Source organism: Orbicella franksi, chromosome 2 (assembly GCF_964199315.1).
Source record: "Orbicella franksi chromosome 2, jaOrbFran1.1, whole genome shotgun sequence".
Lineage (NCBI taxonomy): Eukaryota > Metazoa > Cnidaria > Anthozoa > Scleractinia > Merulinidae > Orbicella > Orbicella franksi.
The window spans coordinates 30,872,742-30,888,964 of NC_138146.1; the positions used below are offsets into that span (position 1 = coordinate 30,872,742).

At 38.4% G+C, this 16,223-nt stretch overlaps 1 pseudogene across 1 annotated transcript; it reads left to right on the forward strand.

The window, feature by feature from the left end:
• Nucleotides 1-7,381: 7,381 nt before the first annotated feature.
• On the forward strand, nucleotides 7,382-16,194 carry LOC145479250 (uncharacterized; annotated as a pseudogene). Its single transcript, XR_014048408.1, has 3 exons — nucleotides 7,382-7,399; nucleotides 8,843-8,976; nucleotides 10,537-16,194. The product of XR_014048408.1 is annotated as an uncharacterized LOC145479250 (transcript).
• Nucleotides 16,195-16,223: the final 29 nt, after the last annotated feature.

The window sequence follows — 16,223 nt, forward strand, 5'->3', positions numbered from 1 at the left end:
TTCTGGATTTTAATTGTGTGGGAAACTTTTGAGAAAAAGTTAATGTGTCTATTTCTTCGATTTCTTTTTTTATTATTTTCACTAGAAATATGTTTTCCAAGCTACAGTGCAATATCATGTGGTAGAACATTTAAAATCTAATTATCTTATAATTTGAAATATAGAAATGTATTGAGGGCCTCCCAGGGCTTTTAGGTAACAAGGGAACATAGCCATTTACTTTTAAGGAACGAGGGATATTTAACAATTATTCCATGAAACCGCGTTGGATATGAAGTGATAAATAACCAACGAGCGCGTAGCGCGAGTTGGTTATGATCACTTCATATCCAACAAGGTCGAATGGAATAATTGTTTTAGTATATTCTTAATCGGGTTTTTGCCGCCGATTTTTATTTCAACAATTTTACAGAGCGGAAAATTTTTAAACTTGGCGCACTGTTTTCCATATAAGGTAAAACTCCGACTAATGGCTCATAGTCGGAGTTTTTGAGCCAATCAGAGAGCTAGAAATGCAATAGTCGGAGCTGAGAATATACTAATTTCAAATAACCTTTAGGGAACAAGGGAACTGTTGTGGTATATTCGGGAACAAGGGAATATTGATTTTCAACCATTTTCTAACTTTTGGTGAGATTTGAAGCTCGACCTCATTATTTTGTGTTTCTTTGACGGCATTTTTTCTAGAAATCTAGGCAGTCAATGGCTAATCTGCAGTGTGGAGCTTGTTTGATATAAACGCACGTGTTCTGAGTGCGTATTTGTTTTTTGTTTTTTGTTTTGTTTTGTTTTGTTTTTGCTTTATGCTCCTTGACGTTAGTTGAGTGCTGGTATGTCCCTCGCGATGTAGAACAGGGCCTGTTCATAAAAGGGGTTGACAGGCCTACACGACTCCTACAGTTCGTGGTATTTGTACATTTGCCGTTCTCTTTTCGGTCTCTCGACCTTTTTTGTTGCCTCACTCGTGTTTATGAAGGGCACCGGCTTCATGTTATGTTATACGGAGGATTTTTAAGTAGAGTTGAGTCGTAAGACCGTGCTATGGCAAAATTTTTAGAGGTAACAGGTCTGCATGATTTCTGCTGTTATCTGCATGTGGCTTCGTCGAGTTTGGCAACCCTGTAATTTGCCATGTGTGTAGCGGCGTCAGCTCCGGTAGCGGAGAGATCTGTGTAAAGAAACTGAAGTGACTCAGGTTCCACAAGGCTCCGGTTTATTGAGTAAAACTCTTACAGCGATCCTGTTAAGTAGGACGTGTCGGCGAACGCTATGGAACGTTCTGAGTTAGTACAGCAATAACTGGTGGTTCCCGTCGAATTTCTTTGAGCCTTATGAGTTTTTACAAGCGCGTGCGATATTTTAGCTAGAGTAACGTGATAGCTAGCGGAAACCCATGGGACATAAGTGTGGTAAAAAAGGAAATAGCGAAAATATTACGAAAGAAAACTAAGGTACACGGGTGCCGTTACAGTTTGTTTATGCATTTTTTAGGCTCATTTCTATTGCAAGATATGTTTTTAAGTTTCCAAGTATTTGCTTTCGAGGGACAAAGTATGGAGAATGCTAGAGTTGGCATAAAAAGAGTGACGGGCAGAATTTTTATTCAAGATCCTTTTAACCCAATATGTTTTTCGGAAGATTCTGAGAAACACATTGAGGTGGAGAGCATTATTTGTATCTCGACGTCCTACATCAAGATGTTTTGGAACTTAGGGAGGAAGAGCTGATTCTACTTCAGGATAAAATTCAACAGACAAGTGATGTCCTCACTCTTACAGAAGTTCAAGGAAGCTTTATGCCAAGTGTTAACGGAAAATGATGTTTCGAAGTGGTCGTTCTGTCCAACTTTCGAACACTCCTAACGATCTTTCAGCCTACGTTCGCCTCGGCGACTAGAAGAACAATAGAGCGAAACTTTCAGATTTCCGCCTCCACAAACAATAGGACACACGCCGACGCTATAAGGCATTGAAATTGAGCGGTGATAAAATGTATCACTTAACCATCGTATTTTTAAAAGTAACCCTTTGCGCGAGTTGCAATAAACGCAACTTTCAGCATGTCATCTGAGCAAGAAATGTAGCGCGTTGATCGGGAGCTCTTTTTAGAGCTCATTGAATCCCCAGTCAACCCCGCTTTCTTGCACATGGCCACTCCATTAAAAGGCTACGACCCAATGTTTTATCTCCAAATAAACGGCGAGGCTCTCTGACAGTGGCGCGTTGTTGAGAAACAAAAACAAATGTTGTAAAATACTCTTAGGCAGGACTACATTAGCCGGTATAGGAGCACAAGTGTCGAGTACAAAAGCGTGACTTGTGTAACCCATGCCTCGCGCTTGCCCTTGAAGTAACGCTTTCAAAACCGCCTGTTTGACATAAAAAGAGTTCACACTATCGGCAGACTGTTTACGGTCTCCTTTGCAGCCGTTTGTTGTTTTTTTCAGCAATCAAGAAAATTTCAACCGAGTACATAAACAACGCGAGTATGAAACGAGTGATCCACGCATCGCACTACTCAGAATGAACGTACGATCAAGCCATTCTTCTTTTTTTTTTGCGCTCTTGATTTTCTTGACATGGAGGCGAATAACATGTTTAAGACAAAAAGTAAATGATCGCGGAAAAATTCATCTGATCACAGGTAAGCCCGCTGCTTTTTATAATCTGCTAAGTGTATCGGCTGTTTTGTTTTGTTTTGTTTTGTTTTGTTTTGTGTTCTCCAGCAAGCCGCATTTCGCAGAGACGCCTTTATCGCAGGTTAAGCTTTTCAAACCGCCTTTTGTACGTGGAACTATTTCGATAATTCAGAAAACGTTTCTACCAACGGGAGTTGGTTAGTCAAATAAAGATGTCGCGCTGCACACGGATTTGCAAAACGCTTCGTGAAAAGTGCGGCCCGCCTTTAATTAGTGGGCCATTGTTAACTGTATTGCACCTTGGGATTTATTTTACGCATTCAACCGTTTGATTGACAGCAGCTCAAATCAGCGAAGAGACTCTAGTATTCCCAAAGCTAATTCTGTTGACGAATCACAGCCAACTAGTTCTAGACATGCAAATTGCCATCAGCTTGGAAAGGGATTCACGAAACTAGAGGGAATAAAGAACGTACTTTTACAATAGGACCGCCCAACAGTTCTTTAAAAGCCACTCTCTGTGTAAAGAACTCGTTTACATAACTAAATTAACCACACAACGGCCACAGGAACTGCTTCACGACGATCCAACCCCCTTAGGCCAAACCCCCTCCAATATCGCGTCGTTTAGAGATCAGGCAGTTATTTGCAGGTCATGTGGTGGGCTTTCGGCCAGTGAAAAGGAAGAAAAAATGCATCGAATGATAATTGGTCTTTCTGACTTAAGAAAGACTGGATTGCCACAGGTTTCGAACAGAAAAACTTATAAGATGTTTCTTAGGGCAGTCAAAAAGAGTTGCATACCACGAAAGACACTAACAGTCCATTCAAACTTTTTCCAAAGACTTGGAGTACGCCGGCAGTATGCACATCTCTCAGGTTTTCTACTGGGATTTTTGTAGCATTACATAAGTATTTTGTGAGATATACATACTACTCCCCTAGTGATCAGTCCATCAATTCTCATAGCCAGAATTGATATTGTAGTTTTTGTATTAAATCTTAAAGAGAATCTACTCGTAGATCATGAACAGTTGTGGCACTGGAAGCGTTATTAAGTACAAACCTCTGATCCCACACTTCGCTTGGATTTGGTGACATTTTTGCCTGTTCTCGAGGCTGCTCTCTTCCGACGCATCAAATGAGCTTCATTCTCTGTAAACAAGTCTGCAACCATCTCATACTGCAATACAATAGATCTTCATGAACCTACCCAGTGGAGTGCACTTGTACCCCTTTTGTTACATTACCGCAAGATGTTCAACACTGATTCCAGTAACTAGAGCAAAACTTTTCTTCAAAACCATTTCTGTCAATCACTGAATTACGCCTCATGCATAGATTATGTTATTCTCAATAGGGGAAGTGATTTTGTTTTATTTAATATGTTTTCTTTATTCTTTATTTATTTAATGATTTTTACTTCAACTTCTCAACTCGTTAATAATTTATCACGTTAAAACAAAGGAAGTCATAACCCTGACAGGGTCTCGATATCTGATCTGAATAAGTAAAGAAGTTACGATTTTATTTCTCCGTTTTCTCTTTAGTTTTAGTTTCGAGTGATAAGGTAATTATATTAAACAGTTCAGACAGTGTTTGACCACATTTCCAAACCTTCGAAGTTCGTCATAAATACTCCGCTAGGGGTCGTATTTTCAACTCTTTTCTCAGTGTTCGGAAATGTGGCCAAACACGGTTTCTCGTCTTTGACATATTACCTCGAACTCGAGAAGAACTACCATGACATTACTGAGAAACAAAACTCACCGTGGCGAATTTTTATTTTTTCATTTTAAATTTTTTACGTTATGTTCATCGGAATAAAAAAGTAAAAGATTAGATAAGATCTGTAAACAATACTCCAGTAACGTCGTGCATATGATTATTTGTTGCGTTTAAAAGTTCGGTATAAACTGCAGCTCTTCTTATAATTAATTTACTTACATTATTAGGTTTGAAGTCAATAACTTGAGCGACCAGTTCAAACTGTATGAGGAACAAACAAGGTTAAGGCGACTTGTGCATTATTACATGTTTTATTTATCTTTAGACAGGAAACCTCAAGAAAACTGTTAAGGGCATTCTAGGAATAACAGTTAGTCTGTTCCAGTTGTTCAGTTAGCTGGGAAGCAGCAAGAAGTTTTAAGGGACTATTAAAACTGCACTTGTCTCAGATCTTCGGACAATTGTAACGGAATTCACCCTACGAGCAGAGTTCAAGCAATTTGCTGTATTTTCATTATAGTTCTTTTAATGAGGTGAATTTAGTTCACAACTTTTTTAATACATGTAGTTACAGGTAGTGCTAATAACTGCTTCATTATAGTTAGCAATCTTGCCATTATTGATAGATGACTCAAATGAAGGATAAACCTGAAATCACTCTAAAAGGAAACTCCCTGTGGTACAATTAACCTTAGGTTTAAATAAAGTTTTATGACAAGTGTTTCTGCATGAAGACAAGTTGATATCAGTATTATTTGCCACCATATGTCGCGTACCTCACTAGCTTTAAGAATGGCCAGATGTTCTTGATTGACAACATCGCGGTTTTTCTCTACAAACCCAGTGACTTCATATTCCACATCATCAGCAAAGTGGTGAACAATAAAAGCTGTTTGTGACAGCCGTGGCTTGCTAAAATGTTGTTTCTTCAGGTGTTGTTTGTAGAGTTTCTGTACCCATGAGCTGTCAGCTCCTTTTGGCATCTAGGATGGTGACAGTATAAAACAAGGATTATTTACTGATGCGAAAACCAATTCACGAAATCTGGTAAAAATTTCCTTTGCTCTGGATACGTAAACGTTGTTTTCTTATCTGGATATACAATGTATCAATCCTTGCCATCTACTGTGCAGTCTGCCTGTCAGCTGTTAGGTTTTGTTCTTGGATAGAAATGCTAGGGTGTTAGGGGCAGATCCAGAATTTTTCTTAGGAGGGGGTGTGCCACAAAAGAATGGTGTAACTGAATGGTGAGGTAAACAAATGTTAAAAGTGAATACAAAGAAGAAAGCTTCATTGCAGGGGGGGTGCGCACCCCCTGCACCCTCCCCCAGATCAGCCCCTGGGAGTTACCTACAGAGAACCACCCTTGTTCAATAGAGAACGGTATTTAATGTGCAGGATACGACAAAAACTTTGGTTCTCAACAACCATCCAAAATATGGCATACACATCCATTAGTACCACAAACCCTGACTTGCGATGTCTAGCAACACGTCACATTGAAAGGGAACAGACACATTTTTTTATCACAATGTAAGAAAAGAAACTGTAATTTAAACCCACCTTACACTCTTCATCAAGTAAGTCAAGGATTCCCAGCTTGGCTTCAATCAAGTCAATACATGGCTGGTTGTCATAAAAATTGATGAATGACCACTCAATCTCTTCCTTCACATATTCATCCTGCTCCAGTTTGAAAACATGCTGCAAACATTGTTGTACAATAAGCAAACATAACATTTCTAAAGCAAAGCAATGGCTTTACATTTATTTCATGGAAAACAACAGCAAACCTTGAAATAAGGGGCATCAATGAATACAGAATGATGCAAAATTCTACAACTCTACTGATAGCAATAGAACATTTCTGAGGTGCTATTCACCTCTCTGCTCTTTGTCAAAATGAGTCTTTTTGTGTGAATATATAATTATGTTCCACCTACAGATTCTTATTCACGAAAAGACTCTCTTGAAACAGAGGCAAAAAGCTAGTAAGAGCTACTCAGAAATAGCCTATTATGGTCTCAACTTTGTAACAATTTTAAAAAAAACAACAATTTATTAAAACCAGAAACAAATGTAATTTTAAAAAAAGCAACACTGGATTGAATATAATTTCCATTTCCATTTTTGTAAATCTGGCTGCAGTGATTACCTGTGTAAACTGTTGCTGGAGTTTTTCATTTGCATAGTTGATACAGAACTGCTCAAAACTGTTCACTTCAAATGTTTCAAATCTGAAAGAGTCATTGTTTCTCAATTTAAGCAATCCACTTCTGAACAGGTTTATATTGGTAATAATATTACAATTTATACACAAATTTATAAAATTCTGATTGACATGCACTCTGATAGGTGCAGATAAGTAATCTTGAATGAGGCTATGTACACCCTGTTATCACATGTCATAATCTATCAAATGTTTTCACTTGCATGCGATTGGTCTAAATGTGCATGTGACTGAATATGCTCAAGCTAAAACTGGGGAATACCCAGATGATATTCCCCAACTTTCAAAACTGCGGGTGTTGCAAAAACATTTGAAGGATAATAAACACAATAGCCTCCATTTGGGGGAGAAAATAAGCTCGGATATTTGTTCTTGGACATTATCTGTTCCTCATAGCTCACAGTTTTCCTCGAGCTATGCTCTCAGAAAACTGTTCACTTCTCAGTACAGATAATGTCTGCGGACAAATATCCAAGCATATTTTTGCCCCAAATGGAGGTTATTGTTTATTTATTGCAATTTATTAGCTTATTTTAAAGATGTCTACCTCTCTCCTTTGCATTTCATAACGTATTTCAAAATACTCAAAATTGAGGAATCAACCCTTGCTTAGGGTTCTTCTGTTCTACAAATTATCAAATTCTCCCAATGTGAACATGCACATCATTTTCTACTTCATATTAACTATAGGCTTATTAATTAGATGACAACATAAAAGTTGCAATTCCAAAAAAAGTTCTACACTGCACTGAAGATTGACAAATGTCTTTCCTACCCCAACCTACCCGCTTATTTGAGTCCAGGTAAGCAGTCCAGTTGAACTAGTAGTTCTAAACCTTTTCGCAGCAATGCTTTAATCGATTTAGAAATCTGCTTCACCTTCCAACTGCATGTCGAATCGCTCTTGTGCTCGCAGACTTCTCATATTTCGTCAACAAGCTGATATCGAACTGTTTGTTTCAGTGCAGTTGTGGCTTTTATCGATACATTCTTAGCATGTTCCTGTCCTGTAGTAACATGAAATAAGGCGCCGTTGAATGCGATCAATGGAGGTTTGGGCAACATAACAAAGGGCTCGATTTCGTCCGCTCTCTCGGGTCTGGACTTCAGGATTAAGGACAGGGAATTAGTTTTACATTGCATGAAGGAGCAACTTCCAGCTTCCCCCAAAGTGTACTCAGAAAACTTAACAGTATCAGGGATGCTGACAGTGCTTTCTACAGTTGTATGCCCTGAATTAGCTTTGTTATTTGTTAAAATCAACCTTTCTAAGTAACAGCTGGCCAGTTAGGGCCCCTTCATATGAGTCTGGTCAACTGGGCTGGCTTGGTCTCCAAGATCTTGCCTCACCACTCTTATCTTTGTAAAAATGTCATGTGTTCATATGAGAAGCTTGGCTGGCCTTGTTACTGAGATCTCAGTTTTTGTAACCAAGATCTTGGTTACATGGATGTTAAACTCATCAACAATGAATGAGCTTGGGGAATGGTGCATGAAAGGATGGTGGTGCCTGAGAGGAAACCGAGTGACAACCCTGTGAGCGGCAACCATCGAGACACTGTCACACTGTGGAAACAGTGAAAAAACAGGATACTCACCACATACTTACCATGAAGCCAAAGGGGGATGGGTGGGCTGGGAGAAAAGCTCGATGAGATCTGTCCAGCAGCGAAAAACACGCAGAATGACTTGACATTTGAAGCTGAGCTGTAAAATCTAGGCACCCCTGCACAAATCCCCTGGCCACCCCATAGCCACATAAAATTTTCCCATATGAACACTCCAGCCGGGGTGACTAGGTTGAAACTTTATTGACAAAATAGCTCACTTTCATAACATAACAGCTAAAATGGCATAATTTCTTTCTTGTATGCATTTCCACTTAAGAAGTGAGCAAATTACCTTTGTCAGTAAAGTTATGAGAGTCCCAGGAGAAAGCTACCACAGTTGCGAACAATACAAGTTTATGTTCCACTATTTGGGTTTTATTTGTTGAATTTCATCCCATTCCACTGGGCTTAAATTTCCCATATGAAACAGACCACAAAATTTGTCGCGGTAACCAAACCAGCATGGTTACTGGGCTCATTTAAAGACGTCCTTATCAGGTTTAAGTTCCAACCTGCGTGAACTGGAAAACGGTAGGGAGGCAAAGAACCTGAGGAAGGAGGGGAAGGAAGCTTCTCCTTTCCCCCAAGCCCCCTCCTTGTATCCCTGGTCTGACTCTCCCTCTGCCTCTCCCCCAGTTCGAGGGGTCTATTCTACTCTGGCAGTTTTCGCCAATTTTGACTGAGCACTGGATTGCGGGTACATTCACATCTGGTGGTTTACACTTGAGAAAATATTGCACAGTTGCAGGAAGTCATAAATTTAGCTTGTGGTATGTAAATGAAATTACTAGGTGTAGCTAGTAAGCCAAAAAATAAAGTTCTTTGCAGGCCTCTTATAAAACGTAAAAAACTGTTACTTTTTTGGTTCTGAAAATGCTTCTCACTGGTGCTACAAATCATTCTCTGCGTATTTCAAATTTTCGGGCAAGTGCTGTTATCAGATTGGACATACTTAAGTGGGTTCAATACGTGTGATTAAGTTGTAACATTCTGATTTGGTTCATTAAGTTACATACATCCTGCCTTTGAACAAGAAACAACTGTTTGGGTCTCAAGAAAAATCAGTGAATGCAATTCAAACAGTCTATTAGTCTCATTCTGGTAGAATTTTAAGTAAATATGTGTAGATGTGGATTGTAATATTACTACTGGTAACAGCATGTTATTTGGTTTGCCCTTAAAATATTAAATTAATGACCTGGAACAATCTTATCAGTCTCACTGTCCGTGACTTTGCCACTGCTCTATCTTGAATATAAGGGACAGAGAATTTGACTGGGTCTACTGGCCTCACCTGATTGAAACATCCTCAAAGTTATCAACAAACCTTTGGGACTTGTGAAAATAAAGCCTGAAAAGTATTCACTCAGGCTTCAACTGGATTTGAACCCATGACCTTTTTTAGGCTGAATTTCAAATGACTTCTAGCTTGGAGAGGTAATGAAAAGGTATTGGAAACTTGTAAAACTTTAAGATTGTTTCACATTCACTTTTTTTTATCTTGAAAAATCATATTTATCTCAAGAGTAGCCGGCACATTCAGAACTAGTAGGTGATGATTTTCGCTGGTCGCTGGTGCTCACAGAGAACACTGCCTTAAAAGGGATTATTTTATTCAACATATTTTCCCCGTGCCTCTGGATTTCACTGTATCTGCAGTTGCTTACAAGCAGAAGTAATGCTTTATTTTGACTATGGACTTTGGCTTTCTAAGGAGGGAAAATACTTGAATGGTGAACACTTTGACCTTTTTTGTTCATTTTTTTAGTGACTATAGAGTGAGGCTCTTTTTATTCCCGTGAAAACATTAATTATTGTACTGTAATGTAATGTGATGTACTGTAATGTACTGTGCTGTGCTGTGCTGTGCTGTGCTTTACTACACTGCACTGCACTGTACTCTGCTCTCCTAACTTAGTGCCTTTTCTCCATGTTTCTGGCTGCATGCAAATTGGAGCGAGAGCAAAAAAAATCAAGGAACTTAGGGGCGGTGGGGTGAGCACTTGCCCCACCACCCCTTGCTTCATCAATTTTTCTGCCCTCTCTCACTAAAATTTGTGTGGGGCCATAATAATGAAATACCGAAAAAGCTGTTCATACAGTAACAGGAACGATTGCTATGCAGGCTTAAATATCTCTGTCCTGAACCCAAGGTAAATCACATAGTGATTACCAGTACTCAATTTAAGGGAGAGGAACTTAAATTGATTTAAAAAGCTATTTACTGATGGACTAGAATAAAATACAAATTGAATTTATTTGCACAGTTTGTTTATAAACAACATTCCAGCATGTGTGTGACTGATTACCACACACTTGTTTCCTGATAGGTCAAATCATGTCTTGTGAGAAGTTCAAGTTTGAGCAAACTTTAAGACATAGATAAACCCTGGTGAAGTATGGTTCCACTAATATTTCCATCGCTTTTCTTTTTAATTATTACTTTTCATTGTCAAAAAAATTCGCTATATTGATTTAATTTCACAATTAGGATAAAAAATATTTTAAAATGTTGAAAGGAGACCACAAAAGTTTACACTTTAAAAACTACTGTTTGCATCATTTTTTTCACATTCCAACCATAACAGCAAAATGGTTTACAGCAAAAGTGCTGTCCACTTGTCCATTTCTGATTTTAAAATCTTTACGTGTGAATGGGGAATTGTCTTTCCCAGCAGATAACTTGTACATTTACATTTGTATTTTCATTCCACAAGCATGATGAAAGCAAACATCATTGCATAAGGGCAAGGCATTATTTTCTCACTGAAAGAAACCCTGTTTACAGTATGATTTAACTGATCAAAATAAGCAAAACTGGCACACATCAAAGCACAAATTCTGCAGATAATTTATAGGTGGACCTACTACTGTGCAATAACCTGTGATCAGGCATTCTTTTTTCCCCTTCCCCCCATTTGCCCCTTCCCCCCAAAAGAAAGAAAAAAAAAAAACACACCTGATTGGAGGATCACAGTGAAACACCAAAAACAAGAAGACCATAAATGCTTATGGAATGATAGTCTGAAGCTAGGAAAAAGCCAATTAGGCATGAGAAAACTAAACCGCAAACAGCGACAGTAGTTTGTGAAATTTTAGGTTTGCTTGCATGTCATCAACTTTATTTTGATTGGTGAGTACGCATTTAACTTATCAGAATCAAATCAAGGGTTTGTGGGTTTTTTTTCTTGCATAGTCAAAATTGATCGTAGTGCATAAGTTCTGTAGTGACTGTCTAACTCATGTTGTTACTGTTTAGCTAGTTGCTAATTTCTGATTTCTTTTGATGCTTATAGTTCATTTTGTCAGTGACAAAAACTCCAGAAAACTTTTCAATATCTTTTTTTTGTATTTCAGAAAATCTGCCAAGCCACATGAATACTAAATCGAACAGATGTACATCAAGTTTGAAAAGACATCTGAAAGTTCACAGTGGCAACAAACACTACAAATGCACCCAGTGTAAGAAATGTTTTAACTACTCATCGCATTTGAAAAGACACATGAGGAATCATTCACAGTGGTGAGAAACCCTACAAATGCACTCAGCGTAAGAAATGTTTTAACCAGTCATCAAATTTGAAAACACACCTAGGGATTCACAGTGGTGAGAAACCCTACAAATGTACTCAGTGTAAGAAATGTTTTAACCACTCATCGCATTTGAAAACACACCTAAGGATTCACAGTGGTGAGAAACCCTACAAATGCTCTCAGTGTAAGAAATGTTTTAACCAAACAACAAACTTGAAACGACATATGAGGATTCACTGTGGTGAAAAACCCTTCAAATGCGACCAATGCTGTAAATCCTTCAAGTACAATAAGACTTTAAAAGGACACAGATGCAGTGAATGTTCTCCTGAAGACAGAGAAAATTTTACCTGCTGGATGTGTGGAGAGTACTGTCATAATGTATGTGGGACTCTCTTTCACATGTCTGAACATGGTATGCGGAAATCTTGATACTTAGGAAAGTTGGGGTATACTCCTGTTTGAGAAACAAAATGTCAAATAGGAATTTATATGATTAATGATCATGACTTGTAACATTCACAGTGGACCAGTACCTTACAGGTTTTTATTAGCTATTATCTAAATCAATTACATGACTGGTTTGAGAATTCTTAAAATCCCAGACTACATTAGGTTTTATGCTTTGTTAGTTCCTGTTTGTGTTGTGACTAATCTTTCTATTATTCTATTTTATTATTGAAATTAAATGTACATTTTGATTTAATGGGCTTTTTTTCCCCTTGACACTCAGTCAGTCAGTCACATAGCATTTTAACTATCTTGGTAGTTGGAAAGTTGGGATATTAGATTAGTTGTTCATTAACATTAGAGTCCAGCGCAGATGCTTATTGAGCTTGTCATGGCGTGATGAAGAGATTCCTGTTGCGCGTTAAGATATTACTCTAGGTACAAAGTTAAAGAGGTTGTCAGTTTGTAGTAGTTGATATTGCAATTATTTGGCTGTTTCGGTAAGTTTTCAAGACTAGTGTTGTGTTATGTTGTGACCGCTCGAACCAAGCCACATGGACCAAATAGCTATTTTCAACTTTGTTCACTTGGGCAGAGTTAATTATGCAATCAAAATGTTAATTGAGAACAAAGGCTGACGATATCTTTTTTTTGTAAATGAACTGCTGACTTTGAAGAATATAAACAAGAAGTTGTTGATCTCTCAGGAAACTATATCCTGTTTCATTAGTTTTGATCTTATTTTTTTGAAACAGTTTTAGAATTTTTCAGCAAATAAAATGTTACCGGTAAGAGTCTGACGCAAAAATTCCCGCAAAGGAAACAAAACACCCAAGTGAGATAGAATTCAAAGGGTGCCGACGGTTGAACAACAACAAGTTTATTGATCGGAATTAATTATATGAGATGAGACATAATTATATATATTATCATTATCATTTAGGATCGAAACTAACAAATCATCAAATGATCAGGTTTTCCAAGAGGTACGCAACTTCTTGCAACTTTGTTGGGTTTCAAATTTTGTTGTTGAACAATGTTATTTGCATTCTTAAGTTTCACTGGTTCGTTTACACAAAAAGACACCATCCTTTGTTTTGCTGATGTTCCAAGTGCTCTGTTTGTGTTCATTGGTATTGAATTATGTTGCAATGAATACTTTGTATTAACCAGGTTAATTATAGAAGTTGTGTTTCAGCTGCCAGACACAAATGGCTGTATCATGTTTTATTCATGTATCTCTCTGTAATAATTAGATGTAGATGTAGACCAGAAATGGCAGGTTAACATCCTGGCTACTGGGTTGTTTCTTTTTCTTCTTTCTCTGGTTGAAACTTCTGACTGACTTCCTGTAGTCACACTACCTTCTCATAGGGGTGGTTTCTGGCATTCAAAGTCTCCTAGTGAAAGGAAGGCCTCCTGACTCGTCCCCAGGACTTGACTCTTCCCAGTTGTATGTTTCATTTTTCAGCCCTTGCGTAACCCCAGTGATTTGGATATCCCAGAGTTTTGTGTACCCACGTACCCTGGTGTTTTGGTATCCCAAATAGGGATACCCAAAACACTGAAAGCGTAAAACTGGGGAAAGGGATACCAAAATTCTGAAAGCATTGAGCTGGGGCAAGTAAAAAAACCAAAAACCATTTATCTTACAAAGCTTTGTTTCAATAAATTTAGGCGTTCTTCACCTTGATGTAGACACACTACTCCAAAATAGTCGCAACAGACTGTGATCAGAGTCCCCATTTATTCTCCTAGATTTTGACACGTTGGTTTAGAACCAATGGAGTAAGTGGGTCTAAGTGGACTTATATTTTTTGATGCAGTTTCAAGCTCCTTAATCAGTTGAGCAATATTCTTCTGAATGCCAGTAATGTTATTGAGCGCAAAGTGTCTGAATGATACTTATGGTGGTGAACAATCATTGGAAATCGAAGATAATGACACAACTAGTGACTTGGAGCTGGGACTTAGTTTTGCTAAAAAGCTATTGTTTGACCAAAAAGATAGATTTCCCGAGGAGTAGGTACAAAAATGTACAATATTCCACTTTGGAGCATGTGCGTAAGCCAAAATTTGGACTTGAAGGTTAACTAGTAATAACCAAAGGTTAGGAAGTGCAAGTGAGGACGATGCATTGTACTTTTGGGTTAATAAAAATGTAACAGAGTTGTACTACGTTGTTGTCAATGGTGCATTGAGATTAATTTTAAAATACCTGTTATACACTATTTGGCCCTAGGGGTAATGAAATATTTTGGGGCCTAAAGGGAAAAATATTTCTGCTTTGCAGGACTTTAATATTTGCCCATAAGGGTAGTTCGGCCGCCCTGCTGCACCCTACTTTTCCTATTATTTGGGACTTACAATTAATTTGCCAGAAAGTGTACGTAGAGGTGTTGCGTAGAGTGACTTTACTGAACCTATGAAACAGTACTTACACTATAACATTCCATGACACACTCAACAAATTGACATCAGTTTTTCATGCAGCTGTCTTGTTATTGATCATGAATTTTGTCATAACATTGTCAAAGTAACTTGATCCACGAGATGATGACTGAGTGGATCTGCAGACTACTTTGACAATGTTATGACGAAATTCACTGCCAATAACTGGACAGACAGGTGAAAAACTGATGCCAATCAGTTGTTTACAATAACAAATTGTCTGCTCTCGCTCATTGATGCATCGCACAAATTATAAATTCATGTCTGTCCGCCTATTGACAATGAAAATTAACCAATGACTGCGTGAGAATTTCTGTAGTTGTCGTAAAAGGTGTTACGATTTACCAAATGGGAAGGAACATAGATTGAGCCCATCTGAGGCGGCACACAATTCATTGTTCACCAAGTAAAAAGGGCCTTTCAGATAGAGTTACGGTGATGGAATACATGTGTTATATAATATGTTACGAAGAAAGACCGTATCACAAGATATTCTCCCAGGGGGGGGGGGGTACTCCCTATGCTGGGAGGGTCCTGATGGCTATAAAAGAGCAGGACACCAGTGCAAATCCAAGGTTAGCCCCAAACTACCCCCAGTCATCCGAGGTATTTCGAGGGTGGTTGAAGATCACCTGAAGCTTTTCGAAAATAACAGAAGGTTTCAGAATTCCGAAGACCACCTGATTGCTTTCAGGAACCTCCAAATGTCACAAACATTTGAGATTTCCGAATATTACCTGAATACTTCTGAAGACTGTGAAGAGGTCCAACGATTACTTCATGATCTTGCGTTTGTCGCATATTGCCCGAAAATTTCCGAAGATTTTCTGACATGGAAAGGCTTGCAATTCCTAAGATATTTGGAAGACAAAGGCTCCTGCCAGCTGCCTAAGAAATCAAGTGTATTACAAGCATTCACAATTTTTCTCATGCAGTTTGGAATAACTAAACACTTCTAAAGCTTCCTACGATGTACAATTGCACATGTTGTATGGTCTTGTGGAATTTTGTCAGCCATGATACTCATTCACCTCCTGGACTACCAAGTGACAACCAAAAATTCTCAATGAGCAATCTTTTGTGAGGGATTACTTGAGATGTAATATAAATTTAATCCTCAGGGTTGGATCTAGGGGGAGAGTACAGGGGTGCCCCCCCTGAGATGAAGCCTTCTTCTTCATATTCACTTTTAAAATTTGTTTACCTCACCAGTCAGTTATGCCATTCTTTAGTGGTGCACACCCTCCTAAGGAAAATCCTGGATCCACCCCTGATTCTTCTTAATTGTTAGCAAATGAAATGGGATCTACACATTCTCTACTTTCCTATTCCCCACAACTCACTCTGTTCCCCCCTCTCCTGCCCACCCCCCCACTTCAAGTACTAAATAAATTACTGGTGTGAAATGCTCTTGGGAACATGCAGACCTGCCAAGAGTATTTATGCAAAAGTTGGGGACTAAACAGAGAATTATGGGGAATTGAAAGATACAGACTTCTTGTTGACAAACCCCCAACATACTATACAATCACTCACAACACTTCTTCACAACTAGTAATATTACCATTGTTCCCTCATATCT